Here is a 19,104-nt window from a genome sequence, read left to right on the forward strand (position 1 = left end):
GAAGTAACACCCTCAGTTTCGTGTGATCAACGCCTTATCTTCTGTGTAATTTGACTATCAAGTGGGCATCTCTAGGGGCACCTGGGTGGCTCAGTTGGTTAAGCACCCGACTTCTGCTCAAGTCATGATCTCACGGTTGGTGGGTTCGAGCCCCATGTTGGGATCTGTGCTGACAGCTCAGAGCCTGGAGCCTGCTTCGGATTCTGTCTGTCTGTCTCTCTCTCTCTCTCTGCCCCTCCCCCACTCACGGTCTGTGTCTCTCTGGCTCAAAAAGAAATAAAACATTTTTTAAAAGTTAAAGAAGATGGGCATCTCTAGAATGTTCCTTGTATAGATAGGATCATATTACAGATGTCATTCTGTGTCAGTGTGTTTGTAAGATTCATAGTGTTGTCTGCAGCCATTGTTTGCTCCTTATCATTTTTCTTTAGTCTCCCCGTGTAGTAACCTATCACTGTTGACGTGTGCATTACACTGTCAATACACATGCAGATTGCCCCTTTTTGGTTATTACAACCATGCTGTATAAACAAACATTCTTTACCCCATCCTGGTGCATGTGCACACGTCTCTCTAGTCTAGGGCACATGCCCTGCCATGGGACTGCTAGGTCACGGGGACGTGTCTATAATATCAAACTATTTTCCAAAGTGAGTGTCTTGCTTTTCACTCGTGTCACATTTCAGCCAATGTTTGTCTTTGGCAGACCTTTGAATCTTTCGCCACTCTGATGTATGTGTATGTAGCGGTAGTCTGCTGTGTTTTGATTTTCATTTCTCTGCTTAGCAATGATGTTGAACACTTTCCCACATGGTTTCTGGTCATTTGGATTCACTCTGACGTGTCTATAATTGTCTTTTGCTCATTTTGTATTTTGGTTTTCTATCTTTTTACACTTGATTTGTAGATATTCCTTACCTATTCTAGAGTTTAGGTCTTTCAAATAATTTCTCTCTATCTGTAGCTTGGTCTTTTCACTTGCAATATGATGTCTTATGCTAAACCTAAATTCTTAATTTTAATGCAAATTTATCAATCATTTCCAGCATGGATATTGCTTTTCTCATCATTCTCTGTCTGCAGATCATGAAGGTCTCTTCTATTTTCCTCTAAGAGTTTTCTAGTTTTGCCTTTCACGTTTAGCTCTTTAAACCTCCAAGAGTTGGTTTTCACATATGGGGTAAGTTAGGGGTCCATTGGCATTTTCTTCCATGAATACCCAATTGTCCTACTATAATTGATTGAAAGACCATCTCTCCTCACTGGTCTGCCGTGTCACATCTCACACACCAAATCCATATATATGCATGTGTCTGTTTCTCAGTTGTACTGCTTTATTTATCTATCCTTGGGCCAATACTACACAGTTTTAATCTATAGCTTTAAAATAAGGCTTGGTGTCGGGGCACCTGGGTGGCTCAGTTGGTTAAACGTCTGACTTTGGCTCAGGTCATGATCTCACGTCTCGTGGGTTCAAGCCCTGCATTGGGCTCTATGCTGACAGCTTGGAGCCTGGAGCCTGCTTCACATTCTGTGTCCCACTCTATCTCTCTGCCCCTCCCCTGTTTGTGCTCTCTCTCTCTCTCTCTCTCTCTTAGAAATGAATAAACATTTAAAAAAAATTAAAAAAAAATCAGGCCTGGTGTCTGCTAGAGAGAATTCTCTCTCCTTGTTTTCTTTCCTCAAGAGTGTTTTTGCTCTTCTTTTCCCTTTGCATTTCCATATACATTTTAGAATCAGCTGGTCAAACACCATAAAAATAACTTGTGAGATTTTGATTGGAATTACAATGACTTTTAGAGTAATGTGGGAGCTGACATTTTTTGCAATACTAAGTTTTCCCATTCATGAACATAGTATATCTCTTTTTTTTAAGGCTTCTCAATAAGGATTTCTAGTTTTTCTCATAGGAGTCTTGTACATCTTTTGCTGGACTTATTCTCTGGAGATAGGTGTTTTTGATGCTGTTGTAAGTGGTATCTTTTAAAATTTTTATTTTTTAGTTTTTTTATTGGTAGACTGTAATAACACGATTGATTTTTGTCTATTGATTTTGTATCTTGTTAATTTGAATGATTTAATTTTTTTACTGTTTATTTCTGAGAGAGAGAGAGAGAGAGAGAGAGACAGAGAGACAGAGAGAGAGAGAGAGAGAGTGAGAGAGAGAATGAGGGTGGGGGAAGGGCAGACAGAGAGAGGAAGACACAGAATCTGAAGCAGGCTCCAGGCTCTATGCTGTCAGCCCAGAGCCCAAAGCAGGGCTCAAACTCATGAACCATGAGATCATGACATGAACCAAAGTTGGATGCTCAATCAACTGAGCCACCCTAGGTGTCCCTTAATTTCAATGATTTAAATACAGTTTCTTTTAGGTTTTCTATGTTCAAAATTATGTTGTAGGTTATTTACATATCTTGACTATTATGAAAAAGGCTGCAATAATCATGGGAGTGCACATATCTCTTTGAGATGGTGAATTCATTTCCTTTGGCTATATATCCATTAGAGGTATCGCTAGATCAAATGGTAATTCTATTTTTAACTTTTCAAGGAAACTCTATACTGTTTTCTGTGGTGGAATTTACATTCTCACTGACAGAGTACAAGGGAGGCCCTGCACTTTGACTTGTTTCCATCTCTCCCACAAAGCTACCACTATCGCAGTTCAGATTTATAGCTTTTGCTTTCTCTTGGCAAATGCCCCAAGGATGAAGCAACTTCTCATATTGGGCTTATCTCCTGGGCTCTGCCTTTTCCTAAGTGTAGTCCCAGGACTTCCTTGCTATTTTCTTTGTTCTTTAATACTTCCAATAGAATGTTTTGTTTCAATATTCTATCCAGTCTTAAATATTGTTCTCAAAGGGAAGGTTGTTTTCTTGTAATGGCTTTCATCTAGTATTTACATTTTTTTCCCAGCAGTGGAACTATTTCTTCAAGTGAAATCTAAGGCATATTCATAATATATGTAAAATACATAAGAGAGAGGGAGAGAGAGAGAAAGAGAGTGAGCCCAGCTTAAGCAAGTATCAGCGGACCATGTCTCCCAAGAGCCATTTTCCTTCTGGGGCCAGGAACTTCTTCCTGCTTCCTCTTTGGATCCTGAATGGCCTGCATTTGTTACCATTATACTTCCAACATCCACCTCAATGGCCTCAACCGGGACCCCTCAGAGGTCCTGATATGTTAAAATATTAACACAAAATTGTCAAAGGGAATCAAAAATATTATGATTTGTCTAAGTTGCTTATATAACAAATTAACGGTTTGGTTAAAATGTGGAATGTTGATTCCCCCTGAACGCAAGGCCTGGGTCTAATGCTCCCTACCTACACTGATATGTCCTGGCTTTACTTCTGATCACTTATAATATGCTTTTGCTGGTATAAACCCTGTTCTTTGCCCATGACTTTCAGAAATATGGATTTACATACCTTGCCAGACACGTGGCCCTTGCTGTCTCCTTGTCTCCCTCCTTTCCTTCTAGTACATTATTGATTTTTTCCATTACCCTCATGAACAAGTTTTAAACCACCAAAGCATCTGAATCTCCCTGAGACTCTGCTCTAAAAGAACTGGCAAATATAATTTTTTAAAGATGATGAGTTGACCAATTGAAACTCTTCCTCCATGGAAGGATGGAGAGTGGCAGGGGGGCATCACATGCACACTGACCCAGGGTACTCGATGGCCAGGACCTATGTTCAGTTACATGAAACCAGAGGTAGACTTACCAGACATTCTTGCTTTAGGAAGTGGGTTGGCCCTTTGCTTTCTGCTTTCCAAGTGGAGTGGAACGTAGGTGGATACGTGGGTGTCTCTAACAACCCATTAGGACATAATTTATTCATACATTTCTCCCTCCCAGGCCACTTGGGGAGAAGAAAGCCATAGTTTGTTTTTCTTTTAAGTGAGGAAGATGAAAAATGAGACGAGCAAAACTAAACTAGGCATCTGAAATCCAGTCTCTAAAATGATGCCTTAGGATTTTGCGAACAGAACAAAGATTTGGGGACGTGACTGTGGAATTATGGCGGCATAGGAAGCTGATGTATCCCCCCTTTCAACTCACCTATAAGGAGCAGCAGTTCTCTGCCTGGCATTTTTATGCTCGTGCCCAACTAGCAAAGAGGTAGCCAAGCATAAAACTTTCAAAGTTTTATTATGAAAACAGTGCACTTCACTTTCTAAATGTCACATCAGATTATAATATTGAATGTGCTGTTTAAAAATGCCATTGCTTTTCCCCCACTCTCATACCGGTCCCTTCCACCCCTCACCCTCCGCTTGAGAATTGCCGAACAACACACTTTAACCGCCCTACTCACGATATCAGAACTTATAGCCAACCCTGGGGAAGGTTCTCCCAGTATTCTCCACAGGAAGTCCAACGGCAATCTTTGCGATGTGAAGTCAAGTAGAGGAAGGTTGGTGTTTCTTTAAAAATATAAGGCACATACCGTGGCCCGAGTTTCTTGAGTCGAGGTTACAAATTATCTCTCTGACATGAATTGTGCTCTGTGGAATCTATGTCATTCAAATAAGCTATTAATATTATTGGGAGTTTTGGTTGAACGAGATTTCTCATTGAAGCTCTTCCTAAGAGCTCTTCCCTTAGAAAAGAAGCTTCTGAGTTTTGTATCTTGCCCTGTGGCTAGAGAAATAGGTCATTGGCTAATGCGGGAGCAGGATACTAGGAGGCAAATTTGTCCCAAGTCAAGAAATCAGTCCAAACCAATAATTCTTCACAATTCCTCAGTGCCTAATATAGTGCTGGGTGTGTAGGTGCTAATCACTAAATATGTTTAGACAAACAATTTCTTGCCTAGACACACATACTTGAGGGCTAGTCTTGCTGCTTTTGGGTGGGGGGAGGGTGGTGGGAATGTTGGATGTCGAAGCAGAGGTATAGAGACAAGAGGAAAAAGACAGATGTTGGTTTACAATGCCATCCCTGCCTCTTATAACATGACCCTGGAAAAATTACTTACCTTCTGAGCCTCGGTTGTGTCGTCGGTGAAACAGGAATTATAAAACTTTGCAGTCATTGTCGCATTGTTATTTACAGGGATTATAAATAAAGTATGTAAAGTGCTCAGCACATACTCGTTTCTTATTAAGTGGTAGCTATTATTGTGGCTGATAAAAGAATAACAATATTAACTTCAGAAATCTTTTGTTAGGGAAACTCTTCCTTGAGCTAACTCCTTCTTGAAAAAAATCCCTATGGCAGAGTCTGGCTTTACCCCAAATTTCTGGAACACGCAGCCTGGGTGTGAACTCTGCACCCAATCCCTTTTCTGTAATCCCCACAGACCCCAAGTTCAGCTGACCCCAAAGTGCCTTAGTCAGAAGGGAATTAATGAGATATTTGGCCCAAAACTCTAAATGGAGATCTTCCAAGGACAGAACATTCTGGAACCCATAGAGTTTTATATCTTCTCACAGTGGCTGGGGTCAGAGTGAAACTAGAGGAAAACTAGTCTAAGGAGGCTCAGACTTAAAGAAGACTAAGATTTTTTTTTAATTTCGTGTTGTAAATAATATGGATTGGCATCATATTCAGATTCCTTTTGGCAAACTGGCCGATCTTGTTAGCAATGATGTTAATTTGGAAAATGAAACACCTTTCAGCCGTGAAAAGCAATACTTTTTAAAAACTTACTGTAACGATTTGGATGTCATTTTTAATGTTACTGTATTAATTTTATAGGCGGCTCTAGTGAGAGTCATTGTCGCATTTTAAATGTGGTCGCTTTATTCACAAATACAGTTTTTGAAAACACCGAGAGTCGTATCATTGGTAAAAGTATTTTCTTTTAAATTCCCTGGGGGTGGTGGGGGGAGGGAATGTTTTCTTAAATTCTCTTGGTTAGAGGGCAAGTGCTTTTCTCTATTCATTTTTGGATCCGCAGAACCTACTTAGCATCGGGACTGACATACAAAAGGCAATAAATAAATGTCGAATCGATGGAGGCATAAGCTAAGGAAGATGGAGTATGCGGTGGTAGGAAGGATGCTCCTCACAAAAAGGGTTAACAGGTTTTGAGCCCTAGGGTGATACAGCGGATTTCCCTGGGTTCTCACCACAGCCAGTGAGGGAGGGTGTGTCATTCTCACATTTTACAGAAGACAAAACTGAGGCACAGAGAAGCTAGGTAACCAGGTCTGTCTGATTTAGGAGAGCTCCAGCCATTCGATGCTTGGATTTTCTCATCCCTGTCTTGGACGCTGAAGTTCAGTCTGTAGAAAGTCTCGGCCACCCCAAGATTTTGGCCCCGGGGTATGATCAGTCTCCTCCCTGGTCCTGTGGCCCCACCCAGCAAGGGGGACCCGAGCCCTGAGTTTCCCAGAGCGCCTGTGATGTCGTGGCACGCCAGAGCCTGCTTGCAGTGGCTTCTAAGAGCCAACTACTGATTTACCGTTAAGTTTTCAGGAAGTTTTTGAGGCCACTGGTATCCCTGATAGAAATCAACGATGGCGATGGAGGGGTATTTATGTCACAAGCAAGCAAATGCTACCAATCAGGCCGCTGTTTCCTTCCAGTGGGTGAAACATTTACTAACCTGTCGCTGTCTCCATAGCTTGTAATTCTGTACGTTTTGCTACAAGACGCTTTGCGGAATGGGCAGCTAAGTTTCACTCGGCCTTGATAGCTCCCTGGGACTCGTGCTACGAAGCGATCTCAGATCAGAAGATGCGCTGCGCGAGAACTTTGCTGCTTTTGTTTCCTAAACCTTGAAGCCCCTTTTCTTGCTCTTGTCTCTGAGACCTCGGGATCCAGATCACGTGTCACCTTCTTGGGCCTTAAGGGACTCCCCAGACAGAATGAGGTGCTCTGTGTTCTGAGCACGGGCAGGGCTCGGGCGTGAACGCAGTCCCCTGACGATTGTTCTTTTTATTTTTATTTTTATTTAAAAAAAATTTTTTTTTTACCGTTTATTTATTTTTGAGACAGAGAGAGACAGAGCATGAACAGGGGAGGGTCAGAGAGAGGGAGACACAGAATCTGAAACAGGCTCCAGGCTCTGAGCCATCAGCCCAGAGCCCGACGTGGGGCTCGAACTCGCGGACCACGAGATCATGACCTGAGCTGAAGTCGGACCCTTAACCGACTGAGCCACCCAGGCACCCCCCGATTATTCTTTTTAAACAGTTAGTGGGGGTTCACACGTGTGATGCTCTATTCTGGAGGCTTAGCCGTATTAACTTACTACATCCTCCGAGCTGCCTGATAGGGTAAGTGCGGTTCTCACGCCCATTTTACAGGCGAGGGAACAAAAGCACAGAGTTTAAGTACCTTGTGCACGGTCACAAGTGTTAGAATCCGCACTGGCTGTGCTCTGAATGTTCTCGCTTGTTTCTGTATCTGCCTCCCCCCCCGGAAGATGGCAAAGGTTTATTGTCTTTCTTCTTGTTTGGTGTTTTGTTTGAGCCCAAGGTCTGGGTCGTACTCGTTTTGGGGTTACGGGCACTGTGCGTGCCGACGACCCGCTGTGCGCTCAACCTGCGCACAGTAGGCTGGTGGATGGCTCAGTGGTTTCTGGGCCCTCTCCTTCTCTTGCAGTTCCTTGCACGGAGGTACCCTTAACGAGAGAAACAGAGTAGCCGCTCTGGAAGAAAGATGGCCCCCTTGGACTCTACCTTGCCCTCGGAGGCAGCCCCTGAGGCATCTTGACAGACCCTCTCGCTCTGAGGGCACCATTTTGCATATTGCCAAGTTGGACCACAGCTCCCAGGTCCCTACATAGGATACAAGGTCTCGGTTTCAGCCGTTAGGGATGAAGTTCTACTGCTGAGCGTTCAGGCCTGCGATTTAGGGAGAGTCGGGCCAGCAGTGGACTGAGCAGGAAAGCCGCTTACCAACCAAGAGATCCTCCTGTTGGGGGACAGACTGTGGGAGACACCCTCAGGGACGTCAGGTGGGAGGAGGGAGGACTGAGACAGGATTTGGAAGGATGGGGCGCCACTCACTAGGAACACGGTGTTTGCTGGGCCGCATGACCAGCAGAGCCCCCTTGCGCCCTCGAACCAACGGGCCTCCTGAGGTTAGGCCCTGGCACACGTTGTCTCCTCCGCCTGGAATGCTGGGACCACCCTCCGCCTCGTCCAGGATCCCGTTCTCACGTGGAGGTCTCTGGGAAGCCTTCTCTTTTCCCTGTGCCACAGCTACTGACGTGGATCGTCAGGGATCTTTGGGGAATCCATCAGAGCCTCTGGAACTATTGCTGACACAGCGGCACCCAGTAGTCGCTTGCTGAATACATGAGTCAATGCCAAGGAAGAAAGGGTTTGGGGAGGCCCTTCCTGGAATGGCCTCGAGGAAGCCACACCCTCGATTTGCACAACTGCCTCAGTCCTCCGCCTGCTTATGGCCACGGGGACAAGGCCACAGGGGCAGCTTTGAAGGCTTACACCCAACTCCCCACCACATCCTTTCCTGGCAGAAGGTGACGGGGATGGTAGAATTCATGCCTGGCCCCAGTGTGGGGCGTGTGTGTGTGAGAGCGTGTGCACGTGTTGGAGGTTGTGAACTGTCCTCCTTGCCGACGTCCTACCTCACTAGACATGTCTCTGTGTGTCATATGACAGTGTTTCTGTTCGTGGGACATGGCCAGGGTGATGTTTGCCATCCAGGAAGTCATGGAGGAGAGTCTATATTCCAGAATGCGCCAAGCCCCAGGGAAGCATGCCAAGGGATGCCCAGTGTTAACCCTAGGCATAAGGTTCTGGTCAATTTGATCGGTAATCAGGCAAAATTCTTTCCGCCCTCCACCTCTGGGATGTCTCCAGGAAACAGCGGCTGCCTCCCACAGCTACATTGGGGCAGCACAGGGGTTAGGAAGGAGGCCAGGATGGACGCAGCCCGTACAAGAGCTCGGCTTACTGTTGGGCTTGGTAACAGCAACCACATGGTGCTGTGGAGACCTTGCCATGCCCGGAGGGCTTGGGTCCTGTTCTTATCCAACAAGATCTCTGACTACAGCCAGGTTGAAAGTGACATGGCCTGCTTAGTAACCCTCAACATCCTCTTACGGGATTCTCTGACTCAGAACCCGTAGACAGGATGTGATCTCAGCTTCTCGCATGCCTTCATGCCCATGGGCACGGTTGTGCGCTTCCTCCAGCGTTAGCTGGAGTGGAAAGAAATATTAAGCATGTGTGTGTAGGAGACCAAGAGGAAATTCTTGGGGAGGGTCATGAAAAGATCCCCGGGGAGCTCCAGAGGGCTGCCGCCGCCTCCAGACTGCTTGCCCTGTCATGCAGCCCTCCGCACTTTATCCAGGGGTGACCGTCCAGCAGGCACCTGGCTGGCCTCCCTTCCTTCCGTCTCCCAACTCATCACCTCCACAGGTGCCGGAACTCAAGCACTGTCTCATCGCGTCCAAACCAAGCCTTGCCTTCCCCATCCATTCTAGTCAACAAAGTTGTCCACCCACCAACCTGCATTCCTCTCTTCCCTACCTCTTAGCTTTCCTCTTGTATTGCTTCTCTGCTGCCATCTGGCCAGTTTAGTGGTATGAATTAGAAGAAAACTGGCCAGATGTCATACTATATTAGTTCCTCCACCCAAGACTTGAAGTTTCGCCTTACTGGAAAGGCATGCTTACTCCACAAAGACATTCCTGAAACTACCATCATCATCGACACCATCACCCTCATTATGTAGCACCTCCTTCACATCACATACTGTGCTAAGGACCTCACAGGAGTGATTTCGTCTTCAGAATCGTCCCACCAGGTACATATCATCATTATACCCACCTTACACGTGAGGTAACTGAAGATCAAAGAGATGAAATGATCAGCCAAAGGCCTCAGGGGATTAAGCTTATACCAGACCGGGGATTTAAATTTAGATTTCTCTGATGTCACAGCCAGAGCTCCGAATCATGACAAGACACAGTCTCCCTAATCAACCCCATGCTGCTCATTTTTTTTTTTTTTTACCTTGAACCCCTTCGGGGTTTATGTATGTAGGTGAGGATCTGTCCTTAGCCACTTGGGTTGTTGGAGACAAGGAGAGATTTTTGAGATCAGATGGTATAAGACAATTAAAAAATTTTTGTCTTTAAATTTTTTTAGTATCTGAGAAAACTAAAGGTTAGAGGGGCAAGAGACTTGTCTGAGTGGTTTAGTGAAGGAGCCGGAAGCTGACTGACCGAGCCTCCTGACCAATGCATGGTCTGGTGCTTGATCTAGCTTAGCAGGTACCATTTCTTCGTGGTCTTGAAAATTTGTTCTCCCCCTATTTAAAAATGATATAGCTTGCCTTTTCAATTGTAGTATTCATTCTTTCAGGATAGAGGTATTCTCTACTTTAAAAATATATTTCCAGGGGCGCCTGGGTGGCTCCCTCAGTTGGGCGTCTGAGTTCGGCTCAAGTCATGATCTCACCGTTCGTGAGTTCGAGCCCTGCGTCGGGCTCTGTGCTGACAGCTCGGAGCCCAGAGCCTGCTTCGGATCCTGTGTCTCCCTCTCTCTCTGACCCTCCCCCGCTCACACTCTGTTTCTCTCTTCTCTCTCAGAAATAAGTAAACATTAAAGGAATTAAAAAAATATTTCCAGTTTTATGTAAGAAGCTGAAAGTAAGTCTTTTTTTTTTTTTTTAATTTATTTTAGAGCGAGAGAGCATGCAGCAGAGAGAAGCAGAGGGAGAGGGAGAGAAAGAATCTTAAGCAGGCTCCATGCTCAGTACAGAGGCCAATGCGGGGCTTGATCTCACAACCCTGGGATCATGACCTGAGCCGAAATCGAGAGTCGGACGCGCAACTGACTGGGCCACCCAGTGCCCTGAAAGTAAATCTTAAAGGAAAGCAATCAAGCAAGCTGTTTGGTATAGAAAGGATACACGGTGGTCTCTGAATGGAAAATGCGGGAGAGGATGGCAGTGCCTGGTGCAGAGTAAACCCTCAGTAAGCACTTTTCAAGTGAAAGAGTGAATGAATGGAATGGTGTCAGGGACTAGGGTTGCATTTGGTCGGAGTGGGAGGGGGGTTGTTTCCAGGAATACGGATGACGTTTTGCACCAAAGGGAAAATAACCATCTTTGAATGCTGCTGACACGCTGGTCTTTAAAGAAAGGCACAGCACGTGTGTATGAAGAGAGGCGTCGCTGGAGAAAAGTTATAGAACCCGACAGTCATGGCGAGGAGAACAGCAGTGGTCTCTGAGTGCTCAGTGAACGTGCTGAGCATCCATACGGCATCCCCAGGGCCATCTCTGCCTACTGGCCAGCGGGGTGTGGTCCCTGTGTCAAATGGCGGCCTCTCGGGTTTGGCATTGGCCATCTAAGGGCTCTGAAAGGTGCGATTACTGCATGGGGACAGTACCCAGCATTTCAGGCATGCTGGTGAACCGCACGACCTAGGTCAGTGCTTTTCAAACGTTCATGGGCATATGTGTCGCTGGAGCATCTTTTTAGAAGGCTGACGCTTTTTAAATTTAATAGGTCTTGGGTGGAGCCTAAGAGTGTGTATTTCTAACAAGCGATCAGGCGATGTTGAGGCTGCTGGTCTAAGCAACCATACTTTGAGTAGCATGGTTCTAGGTGCTGCGGGGCAGAGTATGTGAGGATGCTTTGGAATGCTCTGTTCTCTGCCCTCCTCTCTGGATCGAGGATCTCCACTCCGTGGGCCAGCTCTCCAACTAGGGGCTGGCCTGCCACTCGGTTGCTTATGATACTTCCCTGGGGACTCTTTGGATCCGGGAGACACGGGGTTATTATGGGAACACAAATCGAGGAAACATCAGAACACCTGCTTCCTAGAAATGTGCACTTAACCTCCACACAAGGAATGTCTGCATTATTTGGAAGGTCATGTTTATTTCCGGGGCCTGGTGCATAGTAAACCAGCCCCAAATGCCAAATGGATGAACAAAACATACGGGAGGGGGCTCTCAACAAAGAATCTCTAGTCACATTACACAATTAAAATGAGCTCGGGGTGCCTGGGTGGCTCAGTCAGTTGGGCGTCCGACTTCGGCTCAGGTCATGATCTCGCGGTCCGTGAGTTCGAGCCCCGCGTCGGGCTCTGGGCTGACGGCTCAGAGCCTGGAGCCTGTTTCAGATTCTGTGTCTCCCTCTCTCTCTGACCCTCCCCCGTTCATGCTCTGTCTCTCCCTGTCTCAAAAATAAATAAACGTGAAAAAAAATTAAAAAAAAAAATGAGCTCAATTACAGAATTAAGAACTAAGCCAGAAAATCACCTAAGGAAACAAAACGATGTCCCAAAGACCATACATTAACTATTGGGCATGTTCCTTATGGGAGGGAACGTTATGTCCTCACTCAAAGCCTATTTGTGCCATATATATATATGTATATATACATATATATATATATATTTTTTTTTAATTACCTGCAATGTGCTTTTATATTTTAAGTAAGAGTGAAATAGTTTATTATCAATATAAACAGAACGATGTGGTATCTCACCTTTTGTACGATTTCATAGTCTTCAACTCACTTAAAAATAGCTTTGAAATGTAATTCACATATCATAAAACTTACCCTTTAAAAGTGTTACCTGTCCTTATCTCTCAACCTACTTCACAAAGCTGTCTATGATAGACGAGAAAAGGCAACTGAACATGAGACAGTCCATAGGCAAGGCAAGGGACAAGCCGAAAATAGATCATGAGAAGCACAGAAAAGTTCTAAGAAAGCCCAGAAACCTGGAACTGTTTAGTTCAGTGGAAACTCCTTTCTGACAGGCTTCAAATATCCCGAGAGGACGACTGTAGACAACCTGGTCAGTAACGGAGGTTCGTGATGATGCCCTCGGGGAAGCCTGAGTTACACTCAGCGTACTCTGTTTGCAAAGAGAAGTCTGTGATCCATTAACACATTTTCATTACAGTGGTAATAGCAATATATATATTTTTAAAGTTTTGGGTGCTTTAGGAGTAAGTCCTCAGCTCCCCGCACAGTGACTCAATCCGTGGGTTTCCCAGAAAGTTGGTATTTTACGGTACGCGTGCAGAGATGTGACCAAGGGGCAGCCGCACGCACTTGGCCTTGCTGGTGTGTGGGAGGGAGCTGTCACCAAGCACCATGTGCGTGAGCAAGGGCATCCGAGTTTCTGTGGCACCTTTCTCCCACAGGTGACTTCCTTCCCTTCTCTTTGCGGATCTAGCTGTCTCTGGAAACCCTCCTGCCCACAAAACTTAAAGCTTTCTGGGTGAGCTTCAGAACAGTCCCCCTTCTGAGATGCAAAGTGAATGCTCAGACTTTCCTTTGGTTTACAAATCCGAAACTCCTCTGCTCCTCTGACCCTTGCGCAGCTGTGACGGGGGGTGCAGACACACGGATGCACGACAGGATGCCACTGCTCGGAGCTCCCTTACTCTGATTGTGCAACACGTTTTCTTGTGTCTCTGAGGGCCCGGACCCTCACACTATGAGACAAGCCTCTTGCTGAGCCTAGTTTCCTCTCCTAGACAATGGGGATGACAGCTGGTGCCCGGGGTACCTCGCGGGCTCAATGTAAGGTTTGCTAATAACTTTCTAAGTAGATAAAATGTATGAAGCGCTTCGTATGTTTTCCAGCCGAGTATCTCAGCTTCATCCAAGTTTATGCAGCTTGTAAACATAATGTTGCTTCTTTTCCTACTATATTATATATTATGCTGTATATATATATATACACAAACATATATACACAGATACATATATACACACATATTATACTCATATATATACACACACATATACACACATGTATATACATACATATATACATATTTACACACTCATATATATACACATATACACGCATATATAGACACATACAGTCACATCTACATACATATATACACATACACATATATACACTCACATATAGACACATATAGACACACACATACATACACATATAGATACACATATGTCCACATATACACACATATTTATATACACATATGTAGACACATATAGACTCACATATACATACATATATACACAGACATATATACACTCACATATATACACATATACACACACACGTATATACACACACATATATACACACATATACACACATATATAGACACATATAGACACACATATGCATACATATATACACAGACATATATACACTCACATATATACACATATACACACATATATGTACACACACATATATATACACATATACACACATATATAGACACATATAGACACACATATACATACATATATACACAGACATACACTCACATATATACACATATATATATATACATACATATATACACATATACACATATATAGACACACATATACATACATATATACACAGACATATATACACTTACATATATACACATATACATACACACATATATAGACACATATACACACATATATAGACACATATAGATACACATATGCATACATATACACACATATAGACACACACATATAGACACACATATATGCATATGTATACACACACACACACACATATACACGTACATAAATATATCTCAAACATGTAGCCTGATTTCCTATTTGGACCCAGAGCCACAGAGTTTACAGTCGAACATCACACTTGACTCTTCGCCCACTTTTTTCACTTTCGTCAGTCAACCTCTGATGACACGAGCGGACATCTCTGACTGCCGTGGCCAGTTCCTCCTGCAACACTGCCTTGACGGGATGCCTTCGGCTCCGTCCCTCCGCCATCTCCCTTCCTGTCTCTTGGCTCCAAGTTCCGCTCCTTCCCGCCTCGCGCGCGATACGCCTGCTTTTCAGATCAACGCTGGGAAGCGCTGGCCGTGCGCACAGAGCACAGTTAGAGCCAAGGAAGAGACCGAGGCATCCAGGTGATAGCCTGGATGTATATACATGTGTATTTTTCTCTAATATTTTCGAGATAATATTAGAGATATTTTTCTCTAATCAGCAATTCATCTTGAGCCAGGGCGACTGAGGAAATCGAGACTCAGCCTGACACAGTCCTTTACAGATGCGGGAACGTGAACAGAAGCCTAAGACAAAACACACTGGGGACACGGACCAAACAAAACGAAAAGGTCTTGCAGCGTGGTAAAGACGGTAAACTTCTCTGTGCTTCAGGAGGAAGGCTTTCGAAAAAGGCAAGGGCAAGGCTGATGTTTTGTTCGGAAACCTGTCTGTGTTACGTGAACACGGTGACTGTGCCTTTTGACTTGTCCTTGTTGGCGTGGACGTACCCCAAAGCCTTATGTCATGTTGACGCTGCAGTTTAACGGAGAGCCAAGGCTTAAGGCGCTACATCCCAGCAAGTAAAATGCCCGGCGGAGGAGATTATGACGCATGACACGTGAAGGCATCGCACACGAAGGTCCTATCTTCCTCTAAAGAGGGCCACTGGGATCAGGAATTTGAGCGATGGCTAACTGGCTTCAAATATCCAGGTGCCCAGAGCTGAGCACAACTCAGACCCCTCTCCAGCACATGTGCCAATTTCCTGCTTGACCTGCCGTCCCATGGGCTTCTCGGAGGCCCCTCATGCTCACAGGGGCTCAGGTTTACTTGTTACGCCCTGGCCTTCACCACAGCCCCTCGTCCCCTGGGCAGGTGAACATCTCAGCAGGCCCCTCTCAGGAGGGTTTACCGGTTTCCCCACGGAGCAGAGCCCCTGTTGGCCCCCATCTCTCCAGCCCGGCTCCTGTGCCACTATCTTCATGGTCAAAGCCTGGCCTGAGAGCCCAGGGGTCGGAGGGGTTCGTGTGAAGTTCCTCCCCCCAGATCCTGTCTCAGCTGGGTCCCCAGCCTCCCCCCGCCCCCCATACCTTCAGTCCCTTCATCCCGTCTTTCATCCCCTGACTTTCTTCTTTGGTCGAGAAGGTCTTGCCAGACCCATTGACAGGTTTTCCCGCTGTGCTTCCTCTGTCTTTGTTCTTCTCTCTGTCCGTGTCCCGCTGCGAAAGCTGCACGTATGCACCTTAGGTTATACGGAACATCTGCTATGACGTAGTATTGCCACTTTTGAACAAATTAAAACACATTCTTTTCTAGAAATATGGAAAGGGACCAGAGCTTGAAGTTCATTTAGAATTTAGAATCTGGGAACAGGGCCTGAATGGGGAATGGGGTGATACACTCGTAGGACCTGCGTTGGACTCAATCTCCCCTCCCCTCTTTTCCTCTTCCTGGTTGTCTCCTCCTTTATAAGATTTTATTCTAATCCGTAGCTTTTACATTGTTTTTAATGTTTATTTATTCTTGAGAAACAGAGAGAGGGAGAGAAAGCGTGCAAACGGGGGAGGGGCAGAGAGAGAGGGAGACACAGCTGTCAGCACAGAGCCCGACACGGGGCTCGAACTCACAGACTGTGGGATCATGACCTGAGCCAAAGTCGGTCGCTTAACCCACTGAGCCCCCCCAGCTGCCTTCTAACCTGTAGCTTTTAAAGAGTCATCACGTCTATACCTCTATGCAACACTGGCTCTCTAGCCCCAGAGCAGCAAGATCAAATCCCTTTCTAAGAAGCAAATGCAGACTAATTTTCACCGCAGGGGAGAGGAATTTCAGAAATTAATTAATTATGCGGCGTTTGACATTTCTGCTTTCAAGGATAAATATTTCGTTAATTATGGCCTCTTGAGAACGGATTTGCTAAGACGGCCTCCTGTTTATGAAATAGAAGGTTTGTAGACCTCCACAGCCAATACGCTTTTAGTGATGACTATGAAAACTTAAGAAACACAAAACAAAAATCTTGAAACTACGTTTGGAGGTGGAGACCTATGTTGAAGTAGTTTGTTACGTGCTCCTCCCTTCTACAGATGTGCCAGAGTTGAAAGTGTGTTTACACACTTCCCTGCACACAAACACGTACATCACTCCCCTTTGTGGCCGTTGGGCTCACTGGCCTTGGGTTCTGTCTATAGGACCGCTAGCCGGTGATTTCGTTCGGGGGCGGGGATTGTGGTATTTTCTTGCAGGGAGAAAAGGATCTTATATCAAAGATTACATGTCGGAAGTTTGAACTTGTCTTCACTACGACTGAGACACTTCTGACAGTTCAGATCACTTGAAAGAACATTAGGAAGCTTGCGATCAATACATTTTCAGTCTCCTTCATCATGAAGATTCCCATACCTAGAAATAGGTTTGAAACAAAGAAAAGCATTTTGTCATTAAGCAGCCTTAGCGGCACTCACTCTTTATTCTTTTTTTTATTTTTATTTATTTTTTAACGTTTATTTATTTTTGAGACAGAGAGAGACAGAGCATGAACAGGGGAGGATCAGAGAGAGAGGGAGACACAGAATCCGAAAGAGGCTCCAGGCTCCGAGCTGTCAGCACAGAGCCCGACGCGGGGCTCGAACTCACAGACCACGAGATCGTGACCTGAGCCGAAGTCGGCCGCTTAACCGACTGAGCCACCCAGGCGCCCCACTCACTTTTTATTCTTGACCAAAGTTGTCTATGTCATATGTACGTCTTAACTCTTTGGCCTTGGCTTGTCTTTGTTTCTAGGCTTACCTGTTGGCTCTGCAGATCCTCATGATAATTTAGATCAGTTTTTAGTCTATTTCTTTGTTGTTATTTAGGAACTGCTAAGAAAACAGCCCATCGTAGCCAGATCTGCCCACAAGATTACGTATCTATATAGCATTTGACTTACCATCTACTTCTCTCTATCTAAAGGTGCCATGGCTGACCCCAGTGACAGATGCCTTTTCAAACTGCAATTTGACAAAGAAATCTATTTTTTTTTTGAAACATAAAAACAACAAAACCCACCAAATCAATAGCTCAGTGCTGTTTCTTACAGTGCTACCTTTTAGAAGTGACCGAACGGATATTGTTCAACCTGAGGCTGTTTGATCTGTTTCCTGCCTTGGCTCTTCTGTCGGTTGCTACTAATTTTCCTTTTGGCCTTATCTGGCATAGTTCCATGGTCCATCAAAAGAGAAACTTATCGTTAAAACAATGCTGAAGTTTCAGGAAGACATTTTATTGTATCTCTTACAGAGAGAGAAAAAAAGATTTTTGTATCACCAATGATGAAGCAAGACAATTAGCAAAATGAAAATAAACAGACACGTGGTTCCCAAGCAGGAGATTACTGTACAGGCGCTTACCCGAGTAGAATTTTTTTTTTTTTTTTAATTTTTTTTTTCAATGTTTTTTATTTATTTTTGGGACAGAGAGAGACAGAGCATGAACGGGGGAGGGGCAGAGAGAGAGGGAGACACAGAATCGGAAACAGGCTCCAGGCTCCGAGCCATCAGCCCAGAGCCTGACGCGGGGCTCGAACTCACAGACCGCGAGATCGTGACCTGGCTGAAGTCGGACGCTTAACCGACTGCGCCACCCAGGCGCCCCCCGAGTAGAATTTTTGACTGTCTCAGGGAATTCCAAGTGTTTTGTGCTGTAAGCAATAGCCACGGATAACCTAGCTGTGGTTGCTCTGAATAAATAATAAATAATGGGATTTACCTAAGGTGGTGCCCCTCTCGTACTCAAATTACATCTGTACATTAAGTGAGTAAAGTTTCTGTGGCCAAAGGTATTTGGTACACAAGTTTACAAACACATGGGCAGCCAGAAGTCCTTCAAAACATTGCTTAACCCGGTCTTTTTAGCAAAGCTATTCCCCTGCCTCTCTTTCCCCATATCATACCTACTTCTGTCCCGTGGAAGGAGAACCCCACGGGCCACACGTCAGGAAATAGCTGTGACTTCTTATTCCTTGCGTCCTGTGAACCGCATCAGTACCTGGTTGTGTTTAGGAAGAGGGGTGTTCTTAAGGCCAGACAACTTTCTTACAGGTCGATTCTTGCAATTTCGATTCTTCCACTCTTGGCAACGTGGCATTTATGATTTCTCACTGCAAAAAAAAAAGGGGGGGGGGAGGGGAGGAAAGTTGAAGATGCCCAGATGCTACTGAAGAACAGTGGAATGGGAATCCTCACCCAATCATTCAACTGGATGAGCCTCGGATTTCCTTCCTCCCCCAAGGATTCTCCCAGCTCTGGTCTTCTGTGATTCTGACATATTGTTTCAGGCTCCTCCACCCCTGCCCCCGCAGCAGCCCACAGCCTCATGCCTGAGAATCATCTTCCTGCCCACCTTTTCTCCTCTTCAAGATCACCAGTAACTGGTGG

The sequence above is a fragment of the Panthera tigris genome, chromosome D2 (genome assembly GCF_018350195.1).
Source record: "Panthera tigris isolate Pti1 chromosome D2, P.tigris_Pti1_mat1.1, whole genome shotgun sequence".
Lineage (NCBI taxonomy): Eukaryota > Metazoa > Chordata > Mammalia > Carnivora > Felidae > Panthera > Panthera tigris.